This window comes from Quercus suber, unplaced genomic scaffold (genome assembly GCF_002906115.3).
Source record: "Quercus suber isolate HL8 unplaced genomic scaffold, Cork oak 2.0 scaffold_129, whole genome shotgun sequence".
Lineage (NCBI taxonomy): Eukaryota > Viridiplantae > Streptophyta > Magnoliopsida > Fagales > Fagaceae > Quercus > Quercus suber.
In genome coordinates this window covers 57,416-72,454 of record NW_027069592.1, presented here as the reverse complement: position 1 = coordinate 72,454, position 15,039 = coordinate 57,416, and positions in this window count along the sequence as shown.

Sequence of the window (15,039 nt, the reverse complement as noted above, 5' to 3'; positions counted from 1 at the left end):
ACAAGTTGAAAGTCAAAAATAGACAACTAAATTATTTCCAAGTAAATTTCTGTTTAAAGATTTTTTTTCCCCCCTTGTCTTTCATAGTTTTAAAGGTTGAAGATTTTTTATTTTTTCGAAGAAGACGCTGACATTTTTTTTTTTAAGATATCAAACGACAAATTTTGGACTTGTTTCTTTTGTCACGCTAAGATGATTTTTTATTTTTTAGAAACATGCTAACTTTTTTTTTTTTTTTGAGAATCTTGCTAACATTTAGTTGTTTTTTGATAATATATACTCTTTTTTTCTTTTCTTTTTTGAGAAACTTAATAATATATACTTGTTATTACTACTTAATATTAGTTTCTTCTGTTTCTCAAAAAAAAAAAAAACTATTAGTTTCTTCTTTATTTTTATTATTGCACGGTGAGCTAGTTTTCCTATAGAAAAAGTTGGTGATTGGTCAATAAAAGTATAACTTGCATTATTATTTATTTTATAAAAAAATATAGGGTAAATTGCAAATTATACCTATAAACTTTGGGGTGTTTAAATTTTACATTCTGCCATTTCAGAATTTGAATTTTATCCTTTGAAATATGGGAGTATTTAGATTTTACATCTTGGCGTTTCAAAATTTGAATTTGACTGGCTAAATTTTAGGAGTATTTGGATTTTACTCGCTAAAGTTTTAGAGTGTTTGGATTTTATACCTTGAAGTTTTAAAATTTGGAAATGTAAAATTCAAACACTCCCAAATTTTAGGAGGTAAAATCCAAATTTTTAAACTTTAGAGTGTAAAATCAAAATACCTCCAAACTTCAAGGGGCAAAATCCAAATTCTTAAATTTTTGGGTGTAAAATCCAAACATTTCCAAACTTCAAGGATGCAATTTAGAATTTATCCAAAAATATATTAACCTCCTTTTAAGATATGGAAAATCACAAAGACCACATAATTTGGTTAAAATGACAGTTCCCCCTTAAAGTTTGTGATAAATATAAGAAATACAACTATTTTTTTTTTTTTTTTACCCTTTGGCCTAATTTTCCCTTCACTTATTGATTTAATCCTTATTCTTGAGTTTTCTGGTTCACTGTATTTATAAAAAAATTAGGAATGTTGAATTGGATAACTCAAGGATAAAATAGATATTTTATTGAAATATTTATTACATACCTCAACGAGGAAACATATTTTTGCAAACTTTGAGGTCAGTATAGTTTCCTTATATCTCAAGAAAGGTTGACGTAATTTTCCCATATTTTTTTGTTAGAGTCTATTCAAGAGAAAAAGTGAGAAAATTTGAGAATAGTTTGTACATTTGAGAAAATTTTTGAGAATAGTTTGTACATTGTTAGAGAAAATCATGAATTGTTTGTACATTTGAGAATAGTTTATTTAGCATTTTGTAAAAAAAAAAAAAAAAAAAAAACTATTAGTTTCTTCTTTATTTTTATTATTGCACGGTGAGCTAGTTTTCCTATAGAAAAAGTTGGTGATTGGTCAATAAAAGTATAACTTGCATTATTATTTATTTTATAAAAAAATATAGGGTAAATTGCAAATTATACCTATAAACTTTGGGGTGTTTAAATTTTACATTCTACCATTTCAGAATTTGAATTTTACCCTTAGAAATATGGGAGTATTTAGATTTTACATCTTGGAGTTTCAAAATTTGAATTTGACTGGCTAAATTTTAGGAGTATTTGGATTTTACTAGCTCAAGTTTCAGAGTATTTGGATTTTATATCTTGAAGTTTTAAAATTTGGAGATGTAAAATTCAAATACTCCCAAATTTTAGGAGGTAAAATCCAAAATTTTAAACTTTAGAGTGTAAAATCAAAATACCTCCAAACTTCAAGGGGCAAAATCCAAATTCTTAAATTTTTTGGTGTAAAATCCAAACACTTCCAAACTTCAAGGATGCAATTTAGAATTTATCCAAAAATATATTAACCTCCTTTTAAGATATGAAAAATCACAAAGACCACAAAATTTGGTTAAAATGACAGTTCCCCCTTAAAGTTTGTGATAAATATAAGAAATACAACTAAATTTTTTTTTTTTTTTTACCCTTTGGCCTAATTTTCCCTTCACTTATTGATTTAATCCTTATTCTTGAGTTTTCTGGTTCACTGTATTTATAAAAAAATTAGGAATGTTGAATTGGATACCTCAAGGATAAAATAGATATTTTATTGAAATATTTATTACATACCTCAACGAGGAAACATATTTTTGCAAACTTTGAGGTCAGTATAGTTTCCTTATATCTCAAGAAAGGTTGACGTAATTTTCCCATATTTTTTTGTTAGAGTCTATTCAAGAGAAAAAGTGAGAAAATTTGAGAATAGTTTGTACATTTGAGAAAATTTTTGAGAATAGTTTGTACATTGTTAGAGAAAATCATGAATTGTTTGTACATTTGAGAATAGTTTATTTAGCATTTTGTTAAAAAATTTTAATTAAAAATGTGCTAAAGTATACTTACACCTTAAAAAAATTGAGAAAATATAGAAAAAAAAAACGAGGCTTCAAAAGACTGTATATAAAAGATAAAAGCTAAAAGTTAAAAGTTAAATCTGATGTCAAAAGATGTACATAAAAACTAAAAGTTAAGAAGGAGAAAGAGTTGTATAGGCCAATTGTTTTAGTAATTAATAAAAATAAAGTATATATTTGTATTATATTTTTTGTGGTAGTTAAATGTTTGTTAAAGATATATATCTATAAACTACTAAACTCCAGAATTCTTAAATGAGATTAAATTCTATAAGGACGTGGTGTAAAACCCATGTTTTACCCTTCCAGTCCCAACATGCCACATCATCTTATCACATATTTAAGAATAAACACAATTACACTCAATCAATTCTAATACCCATATATAAATCCAACCAAATTGGGAATCTATCGAGATGTTATTAGGTGTGGTAAGATGTATTGAATTTTAATAAATTTTAAGTAAAATGCTGATGTGGCAATCACTTATTGGATGGTGTAAAACATAGGTTTTACACCCCATCCCTATAGAATTTAATTTCTTCTTAAATATATAAACCTATTTGATGTATCTTTCTTCTTCTTTTAATTGGGTTTCTAATAAATGTTTTGGCATTTTTTATCCCAGTATAGTTCATCTTTTTGTTTTGAATGTAATTGAGGCAAATGCTTCCTTTGTTATCTTCTGTAAATAAAAGTATTTATTCTCGCAAAAAAATAATAAAAGAATAAATTACTTGATGCTCCCACCCCCCCCCCAAACACAACAAAATAAAAAAAAAAAAAAAACCGAGTTATTTGATGCAAATCTTTTGACATAAGCCTGCTTATATTTGTCATATTCTCACACATGCATGGGCACCTAGTATAGGTGCACATATAAAAATCAATTAAAAAAGCAAAGAAAAAAAAGTAAGAGCCAGAAAGATCACTTGGATATGCATGATTTTGGACATGATAATAAACATATGGAGCCCACTGAACGCATGGATTAGGTTTGACTTGGCTAGGATCAAAGATCAATTCATGTGACATCATAATTAACAAAAGCTTCTGGCTACTAGCTCTTGGATGTCCTGGTTTATACTTTACTAGTCGTACTTAAATAATATTTGCATGGAATATAATGAAAAAACTGACTTGTAAAGTAATGCTAATATGCTATACATCTGTACTATAACTAACCAAAATTGATAGTTTATACAGTATCTTGAAACAATTATCTGCTTTTTGTTTTATAATATTTTGCATATATACCACATATTATAAGATAATGTTTTGATGGTTGTGAAGCTTTGGACGATTTGATTGGTATTAGATAATTGAAAGGTGTATCATGGAAAAGGGCAAAAGAAAGAAAACTAAGTAATGTTGTACAGTGAGTTTGTAAGTGCAAGACATCCCATACCCCTTAAAAACCAGTTCACCACCCTAGTGGGGGCACCATTAATATTTAGAGAGGTTCCCTTAGCATATATATATATATATATATAATTAAAAAAAAAAAAGGGCAGCTTTTCTAGTTGACTTGCCCAGAAAGTCTGGCAAATTTAAGAGGTAGTAAAGGAATCCTATCCCCTGCCCACAAAGGTTTTTATGAGAGGATTCTTTTGCTAATGGATCTCCACTCATTGCTTTGAAGAAGCCCTCATTACTCTCTGTTTCTATAGAGAGAGTTGTGTGAGGCATGTGTTATCTCAAAAGGAGGTGTGAAATGAAAAGGAGTCACTGTCTTGGTTCTTCATTGATGTTTTTTTGTGGGGGAGAGGAATAACTTTGCACTCTCTAATAAANCTTGTAAAGTAATGCTAATATGCTATACATCTGTACTATAACTAACCAAAATTGATAGTTTATACAGTATCTTGAAACAATTATCTGCTTTTTGTTTTATAATATTTTGCATATATACCACATATTTATAAGATAATGTTTTGATGGTTGTGAAGCTTTGGACGATTTGATTGGTATTAGATAATTGAAAGGTGTATCATGGAAAAGGGCAAAAGAAAGAAAACTAAGTAATGTTGTACAGTGAGTTTGTAAGTGCAAGACATCCCATACCCCTTAAAAACCAGTTCACCACCCTAGTGGGGGCACCATTAATATTTAGAGAGGTTCCCTTAGCATATATATATATATATATATATAATTAAAATAAAAAAAAGGGCAGCTTTTCTAGTTGACTTGCCCAGAAAGTCTGGCAAATTTAAGAGGTAGTAAAGGAATCCTATCCCCTGCCCACAAAGGTTTTTATGAGAGGATTCTTTTGCTAATGGATCTCCACTCATTGCTTTGAAGAAGCCCTCATTACTCTCTGTTTCTATAGAGAGAGTTGTGTGAGGCATGTGTTATCTCAAAAGGAGGTGTGAAATGAAAAGGAGTCACTGTCTTGGTTCTTCATTGATGTTTTTTTGTGGGGGAGAGAATAACTTTTGCACTCTCTAATAAAAAAGATGTAGAGCATTTTTTTTTCCCTTTTAAAAGGTTGTCTTTTGAGGAGAGTAAAGTGGGAATAGGAAACTCCACTTAAGGATCATCTATAAGTCATTATATTTAGTCTCTCATGCTCATGTAGTGTGTGTTTTTACACATATACGGATGCTTGGATAGTGCACTTCAACTTGAAAAAAGCTGAGGTGTCTTGGCTTTAAGATAGTTGAACGTCGAATGAGAGAGAGAGAGTGAGAGAGAGAGAGTGCTTGCGAAATCATTTTGATGCCCTAGTAGACCAATACCAAACAATTGAAATGGAGAGCAATTCTTCCACCACTCAAAAGCACTCGAATTTTCAAACTTCCAATTCCACTCTCAATATGCCATTAGATAGAGGTTGAGTTAAGATTGTTTTTTTTTTAATGGGTCATGTTAACGGTCTCCTTAAGGCAATTGTTAATAAATTATTTTAGAAAAAATTTTAACACCACTTTTATAGAAAATATAAAAAGCTATCAGAAATATTAACTGTTTTCTCATTCTTTTATAAATGCTTCTAAAAAATAGTTTATAAACCAATACCCTTAGAACATTTTGTTAACATTTCTCTTTATATATATATATATATAGAACAAAGTCGCATACATCATATCCATGTTTATGCTTTTCTAAAAATAATGGGTACGAATATTGGACCTAAAATCAACAGATTCTGGCTTTTATTGGTGACTTAAAATAGATTTTAATGGTCTAATGTTAGGGGGTGCATGTGCTCTAGATCCTCTCTCCCACCTAAATATTTGTCCTAAAGACATGGAATTAATACTGATTTCTTATTTTAATTTCTTTTGTTTTGGTGGTACTCTATTGAAACGTCACAGCCTTAAAAAGGGCACCAACCAAATATATATTGCTCCCCGCAGCCCCTAAAAGAAACTTTGAACCTTTGACATTGTTGAACCTAGCTAGCTAGGTCCTAGTCACACACTCACACTGCACCTACAAACTAATTAGTCATTGTTATGTTACAAATCACTACTGGCATTGAAATTTAACCAAAACCCAGTTGTACTTTGGTGACTTTTTGGTAAGCTATGAAATGTGAAAAGGAAAAGCAGAATAGAGATGCTATAATTTCTATTACAATATATTAAGTAACTATCAAAAATTATAGTAATATATTATGTTTGATATAGTTGAATAAAACTGGCATTCACATAAGTGATTATTATTATTTATTTTTTTGAAGTTGGATTTCAAAAAAACAGCATTGTGAAAAAGAGAGATTTTATAAAGACCTAAGAAGAAAATGGTATACGCATGGACAATGTAATTCTGAGTTTTGGACAAGAGAATGTGTGTCAACTGTCAAGAGTTCCCACTTATTATAAAATAAAGGTTTTGTTTTTTTTGGAAAAAAAAAATCTCATAAGTCATAAAAGAGAGGTATTTTTGGACCGCATGCTTGGGGCCGGTGCATTCATTGACTATATAGTAGGTTAAAATAATTTCAAAATCGAGGCATACATTATTGAATTGAAAATTCTAAATTCCAATTATTAATAATAATAAAAAAAAGGAAAATTCTAAAAAATCAAGCTCTTTGACCATTGAATGCTAAACTTTGGGTTCATCAAACAAAGGTTTTGTTTGGCTATTGGCATAACTATAATAATAAGGTAAGAACCGTATCAAAAAAAAAAATAATAATAATAATAAGGTAAGAACATTACACACGCACCTAAGTGATTAAAAACAAAATTAGAGCACGAATATCATAAAGCTGCATTGGAAAGTTCTAAAAGGAAAAATGGGAAATCGTACTTATTACTCGAAATTGTAAGTTGAACACATCATTTTAGGTGGAAAGTCCAAACATTTTTGTTGTTGGTGCAATCAAAGTTCAAACATTGTTGTCCAATACCAATAGCCTGCTGCAAATCAACGAACCCCAATAATAATTTGGGGACTGGAGAGGGAGGCAAGGAGCCTACTCTGTCTCTATCCCTTGATGCTGTAAATTCCCCCATTTTTTTTTTCATTATCTTAAAAAATAAATAAAATATAGAAGAAACAGATACATCTATAAAATATAGAAAGAAAAAAAATTTATTACAGTATTAGTATTATTATTGGATGGATTTTAGAAAAGGAAAGGGTTGGTAGGAATGGTTATTGTCACCCGTGCTTAGGGGGTGTTTGGTTTGTGTTTTTAAACAATATTTCACATATTTTAACGCACTTTTTCACACACATATTTTCCTAAATGTTTTCAAATAACAATTTTCAGTTTTTAAACACATGTACTAAATGAACCCTTAAACTCTGGTCGTAGAGTGGGACTACTCGGGTCCTAGAGATTTAATCATTATTTGAACTCAATTAAACTCCTTGTATTGCATTATAACATGGATCAATTAGACAGATTTCCTACCATTTAAACTAACAATTCTTAAACTTATATATGTGAAAGGTTCAAGGATTTTAAATCACTACATCACCTCTCCATATGGTCTTTTTTTTTTTTTTTTTTTTTAATTCTGAGTTTTGGACAAGAGAATGTGTGTCAACTGTCAAGCGTTCCCACTTATTATAAAATAAAGTTTTTTTTTTTTTTTTTTGGAAAAAAAAAAATCTCATAAGTCATAAAAGAGAGGTATTTTTGGACCGCATGCTTGGGGCCGGTGCATTCATTGACTATATAGTAGGTTAAAATAATTTCAAAATCGAGGCATACATTATTGAATTGAAAATTCTAAATTCCAATTATTAATAATAAAAAAAAAAAGGAAAATTCTAAAAAATCAAGCTCTTTGACCATTGAATGCTAAACTTTGGGTTCATCAAACAAAGGTTTTGTTTGGCTATTGGCATAACTATAATAATAAGGTAAGAACATTACACACGCACCTAAGTGATTAAAAACAAAATTAGAGCACGAATATCATAAAGTTGCATTGGAAAGTTCTAAAAGGAAAAATGGGAAATCGTACTTATTACTCGAAATTGTAAGTTGAACACATCATTTTAGGTGGAAAGTCCAAACATTTTTGTTGTTGGTGCAATCAAAGTTCAAACATTGTTGTCCAATACCAATAGCCTGCTGCAAATCAACGAACCCCAATAATAATTTGGGGACTGGAGAGGGAGGCAAGGAGCCTACTCTGTCTCTGTCCCATGATGCTGTAAATCCCCCATTTTTTTTTCATTATTTTAAAAAATAAATAAAATATAGAAGAAACAGATACATCTATAAAATATAGAAAGAAAAAAAAATTTATTACAGTATTAGTATTATTATTGGATGGATTTTAGAAAAGGAAAGAGTTGGTAGGAATGGTTATTGTCACTCGTGCTTAGGGGGTGTTTGGTTTGTGTTTTTAAATAACTATTTTTAATTTTTAAACAATACTTCACGTATTTTAACACACTTTTTCACACAAATATTTCCCTAAATGTTTTCAAATAACAATTTTTAGTTTTTAAACACATGTACCAAATAAGCCCTTAAACTCTGGTCGTAGAGTGGGACTACTCAGGTCCTAGAGATTTAATCATTATTTGAACTCAATTAAACTCCTCGTATTGCATTATAACATGGATCAATTGGACAGATTTCCTACCATTTAAACTAACAATGCTTAGACTTATATATGTGAAAGGTTCAAGGATTTTAAATCACTACATCACCTCTCCATATGGTCAATTTTTTTTTTTTTTTAAAGAAATGGTCAATATTAAATTATTAATATTAGATAGTAGCAGTATAATAGCATAAATGAATATTATTTTCTAACACCGGAAAGAAAAAAATTTAAAAAAAAAATAGTGTCAGAGAACATGCTTGTGCGACCACTTGATGTTTATCTTAAAAAAAAAAAAGAAGCTTTCACAAAAAACTCATTTTTATGAAAGGTCTTAACATTTTTTTCCTAGAATATTTTAAAACATACACACCTAATATTATATAGTGCTAAAAATAGATCAACAATTAGTTTTATCAATCATATTTTCCATCCTCTTCAAAAAAAAATCATATTTTCCGTCTACTTTAGGGTTGATATCAAATTAAAATACTAAGTAGTATTTTCGTGTAAAAAGGAAGGAAAAAAAAAAAAAAAAAACTCATAAAATTATTATTGCCCATAAATCGGCAATTCACATGGAGGGCTATTAAATATTTAACAGAACAGAAAATAGGATTACAAAAATCCCTTCCAAGTCCCATCGCACTGAGATAACTTAAAGGGCAAGCGACAGCAACAGAATTCACCCAAGATATTGCCAATGAAGGGTCAACTTTCCCAAAGAGCAAGCGGTATTGTTTGCTTCTATTATAAGCCAATATTCAGATGAAACAGACTCCAAATTTGGTAATAAAACTATTGCATCATTTAATAGCTTCTCAGTCAAACGTCACCAACAGCTTGCTTCCCTTAAAGTTCAATGCATATTTTGAGTCACTTTCTTTTTACTTTTTTTTTTTTTTTTTTTAAGAGTTTCAAACTTATATTTCTGATAAAAAATTATTATCAAACTAAAACATCAATAAGTTTTTTATGTAAACGAAAATTAAACCCTAAGTTTCTTATTCAGCCATAAAATTTTTTACTAATTGAACTAACTGAAACCTACTTTTGAGTCGCTTTCTTCAATAATTATTGATGCTTTTGTTTAATTGCTTTTTTTTTTTTTTTGGTATGAAATATACTATTTATTAAGAGTTTAAAATTTAAACAATTTCAAAACTATAACATTCAAATTGATCCAATTGTCACTTTATTATTTAGTTCGAAGCCATGATTAAACTCTAGGACTTTACCTGTAAAGTCAAAATAAAGGGAAATGAAAAAGAAGAACAAAAAAGAAAAACAGAAATAAAAGGGAAATCCAACTCATGGGATAAGAGATCTCTAGATGATATAATTGTCAACAGGGTTGACATGGAATCACAACAAGGCTACTCTGTGATGATGTGCACGTGCGGCATACTTATCATCTTCTCCTGTGGAAGTAAAAAAAGAATAGTAGCATGATTAAGAAAATCCCACCATTTTGACTCATGCCCAACAATGATTCATCATGATGCATAGGGACCAGCCCCATTCATTAAAACTGTGTCATACATGTACTAATGGAGAATCCCTTTTTTTTTTTNAGGGGGGGGGGGGGGGGGGGGGTTCATGGGTATTTTAGCCCAAACTAAGAGCATAGTAGTAAATTACTAAATTTGAAATCAAGCATACACTATTTACATGATTGAGAGAGAGAATCAACAGCAATTATACACCAATACAAATATGAAATATGCTAAACTATATGGTTTTCTAAGCAAAAACATATTATTATTCAGGTTTGACATTTTAGAAATTTTAGAATCAAATCTAGTAGTTAAAATATGGGAGGGACTAATTCCAAGAACAAATTCAAGAGTGAGAAAAGTGGCGCATCATCTAGAATATCAGCCTAACGTATAATGTCTAGAAAAGTAGTCCAAGAATCATTTAAATGGGTCATTTGGTCATGAACATGGAAAGTGTCATGTTAAACCCTTCGCTAAATTATGTTTGTTTTTTATTAAAAAAAAAAAAAAAAACACGGCAATTATCCTATAATTCGCACCAAGCTTGGTACTATTTTCATCAAATTTGGTTTGAAAAACTATTTTAACTAACTCATTTGTAGATACTCCTACATCATACTTTGTCATTGATTTTTTTTTTTTATTTCCCCATCTCTTTTCCTCTCAATCCAAACTGACTCCGATCTCTCTCCCTCTCTCTCTCTCAAACAATCTAAATCAATGTTAGCCATGGAGGTGGTTGTTGTAATGGTCAAACAACAAGATTAGCCAAACCACCAAATATCCATGAAAGACCGATCCATTATCAAAGGATGAAAAATATCTCCCCGATCCAATGTGATGATTGTGATAGCCAAATGACGAGATTGAGAGGTGAGTTTTGGTTGTTAGTGGTTGTTAAAGAGAGAAAGTAGTGGAGGAGATTGAATTGGCTAGTGGCTAGGTTAGGCATGTGTGTGGCGCGAAGAGAGAGAGAGAGAGAGAGAGGATTAGAAAGAACATTAAAAAAAAATTATCTTCATATTGACAATGAACATTGCTCAATAACAATATTGAGGTATTGTTCATTGCTAATAAAAAAATTGTTACTTTGTTGAGTATGATGCGAGATGTTGATTAGGTAATTTTTTGCTAAATGCATCTAGTGAGTTAGATGCGAATGTTCTAAGTTGAGATTGTGACTGCATGTTCTTCAGTGGCAGTGTCGAAACATTAAAAAAAAAAAAAACAATAAATCAATTTTTTATTTCGAAACAACAAAAGAAAATAAAATGGTAATTACATGTAATAATACTATGAACACATTCATTTTATCACACAATTTCATAATTTGCTGATTTTTGTGACTATGAGTAATAGATCAACAGTGGTGGGCCCCTGTAAATAGGATTTGACATAAAATGTTCAACCCTCTTGCACATATCAACATTTTGTGAAATTAAATGAGTTCCTAGAATTATACAAGTTCCTGAGCTTAAAAGTTTTGAAATGTTTTGTGGCTTCGAAATTGTCATCAACTTCTTAATCGAAGTGTATTTTTGTGAGAGAATATATTATTTATAAAAATAAAAATAAAAACTAATTAGGGTGATTGTAGTAGTAGCATAATTGATTTTTTTTTTTTAAATGCTAACACCATTTTATTTTTCTTTTAGACTATTAAATTTTTATCTTATAATAAGAGCATTAAAAATAAATATATATGAACTATATTTTATATTATCTCATTTTTCTTCTCAGTTAAATAAAATAATTTTTTCTACCATTCTTCTTTTTCATCTTTCCACCTAAACACTTATTACAAAAGAAAATTAAAATTTCTATTTTCTACTTTTCCATCTCCCGCGATTTTCTACACCAAACTCATTGATATCAATGACCAAGAGCTGGCAATTGCATCGCTGACATTATTCACTGCAGCTCGAGGTTAATTGAACTGAGTTCACAAGTCCGACCAAACAGGCAACAGTGACAAGCTTGGGAAATGGGAACGGTTCAAATTCACCTTATACCTGTCCTATAATTTGGAACGTTGTGGTTTGTGCATGGAACAGGTTCTCTGCTATTGAATTGAAGAAGTGGTCCTAATTAAACAACCGTATTCAACTACCTAAAACTAAAGATCTTTCTTTCTTGTCTTCTCCTTTTTCTTTTTTCTTTTTTCTTTTTTTTTTTTGGTTTGTGTTTTTTTTTTCTTCGTATGAGAGAGTCAATAATCGTGCCTTTTAAACGAGTCCAAATCTTCTGTTTCATACTTCCTGCTCCATTATATACTTCATAAATAAAAATATGCCACATGTCCATCTAAGTTATTAAATACTAAATTTATCACTTTTATTATTTCAATTACTTAAATGTGATGGGTTATTTATTTATTTATTTATTTTAGGAAATTGAAATAATAGAAGGCATAAATTTAGCATTTAATAACTTAGATGGACATGTGACATATTTTTATTTGTGAAGTATATAATGAAGTAGGAAGTGTGGGACAGAAGATTTGGACTCCTTTTAAACAAACAAGAGTTTTGCTCTTTTGCTTCAATCTTGCTTGGTCTTTCAGCCCAAAAAAAAAAAAAAATTTCTTGCTTGGTCTGCATTTTCGCAGAAGAACTAGCCAAACTTTCATTAAAAACAATTTAAGTGGTCCTAATTAAACAACCGTATTCAACTACCAAAAACTAAAGATTTTTTTTTTTTTTTATATATATATGAGAGAGTCAATAATCGTGCCTTTTAAACAAACAAGAGTTTTGCTCTTTTGCTTCAATCTTGCTTGGTCTTTCAGCCCAAAAAAAAAAAAAAAAAATTCTTACTTGGTCTGCATTTTCGCAAAAGAACTAGCCAAATTTTCATTAAAAACAATTTATGATAAAGAGAGCTATCATTAAGAGCAGACACCATAGGTTAAAATTCTCTAAAAAATATTAAAAAAATGTTAATAAAAAAAATAACCTAACTATTTATTATATATATATATATATATATTTATATGAGTTGGGTTTAAGTTATACTTAAGTACTTGGATACGAATTTTGACAAATTTACCGTTAAATTACATTATCCTCGTATATTCTTCATACTTGCAAATTTTCAAAATGATCAAAGGCTAATAGCCATGTCATCAATCAATTATTTAAATTCAAGTTTTTGTAGTTTAAAATAATACATAAAAGATGAGTTTATAGATAGAATGGTAAATTATATCCGATTAGAATGAAAATTAGCATGCATGTTAAAAACATATAGAACATGAAATTCAACGGTTGGATTTTCAAAATATGAATTCAATAACAGTTTTTGAGTGGTATAACATTGTTTAAAGTTACACTAGATGTAACTTAAACCAACAATATATATATATAGAGAGAAAGAGAGAGAGATTAAATTCTACAAGGATGGGGTGTAAAACCCATGTTTTACAATAATTGTCACATTAGCATTTTACTTAAAATTCAATACATCCTAACATAATTACAAATAAAAGCCAAAAGTCTTGAAATTCATATAACATTTCTTAGAATTTTTACAAAGACATTAATGGTTCAATACGTGCCTTTCAACTATCGAATTAAAAATTATGCATAAAATATATTGTAACATGGCTTAACATATTATTTCTCCATATATAACAAAAATATTTACATTATGTTATTATTACATAACTCAAAATAATTTCTCATCTAGTTGGTTTGTGAACTGTTAACTATATTTTGAATTATATTGATCATAATTCATATTTTTCAAACATTTTAGATCAATATATTTATATTTTAAATGATTTAGAGATTACACGGTTAGAGTATATTAACAATTTTAAAATTTATGAAACATGTACAAATTTAATCAAATTTAAATAATAAACGCCACGTTACTTGCAAAAGCTTATACGAAGGCAATGTAAGAAAGATATAAGATATAAAAATAACAAAGATGAAAATTGAAATCTTATTTAAAAAAAATGACAAATTCAATAAGCACAATAAACTCCCAACTAAGAAATCCGCAATTGTCTTTTTTATGGTATTTATATCTCTTGTTCTCCAAATGCAAAATAAATAATTTTTTTAGAACATAAAGAATGCATCAATTAAAGAGATCTACTTATCGTTTATAGAAATATATATCTTGAATTTTTTTTTGAGAAAGTATATATCTTGAATTTGTTTTTGTTTAATGAGATTTGTATGGTATAAAAATAATAACAGGAAAAATAATGAATTAATCATTTATGTAAAGTTATAAACATATCTATTTTAGGAAAAAACATACTTTTTTTTTTTTTTAGAATGAAACCTTAGAATTTCATTAAAGAAAATCAACCCTAATTGCCTAAGAGTACAAAATAAAGGTGTGGAAGAAAACCTTTATCCACATTGAAAAACCTCTAACATGTCGAGCATGTTTAACAAAATTACAAATTCTTCGGAAATGAGAGAAAATAATATTACAATTGGCATATGTATTGCCTTTGGCTGAAGCGAGGATATGGCCAAATGGTGAAAGAGATTCCTCCTCACTGATGAGGGTCTTGATCACCACATCAGAGTCACCTTCAAGAATAAAGGAAGAGCATCCTAGTTCACGAGCAAAGGAGATGGCCCGTGCTATTGCAAGAGCTTATACCACATCCGAAGAGAAGGGGAGGGGAATTTGTTCTGATAGAGAAGCTATGGCTTGACCTTGATTATTTCGAATCACCACACCTAAACCCCTAAACCTACTTTGCCTATATTTTTTGAACAATGCCCCATCAAAATTAACCTTGAGAGAATTTGTGGGAGGAGGGGACCATCAAAAATATACATTTGAATACACTTATAGATTTAATGGGATATGTTTGGTATTAGAGTAATAAGAGAGAAAAAAAATTGGTACATAAATAATTTTCATTATTGTTTTACGATTCTTTTAAACTCTGTTTGGGGGTGGGGGAGGGGGAATAGGTAATTTTTAATAAAGAAAACATTAGAGGGAGGGGGGACTTTGAAAAGCCAAGGGGTTGTAATCATTAGGTCAAGACATCAA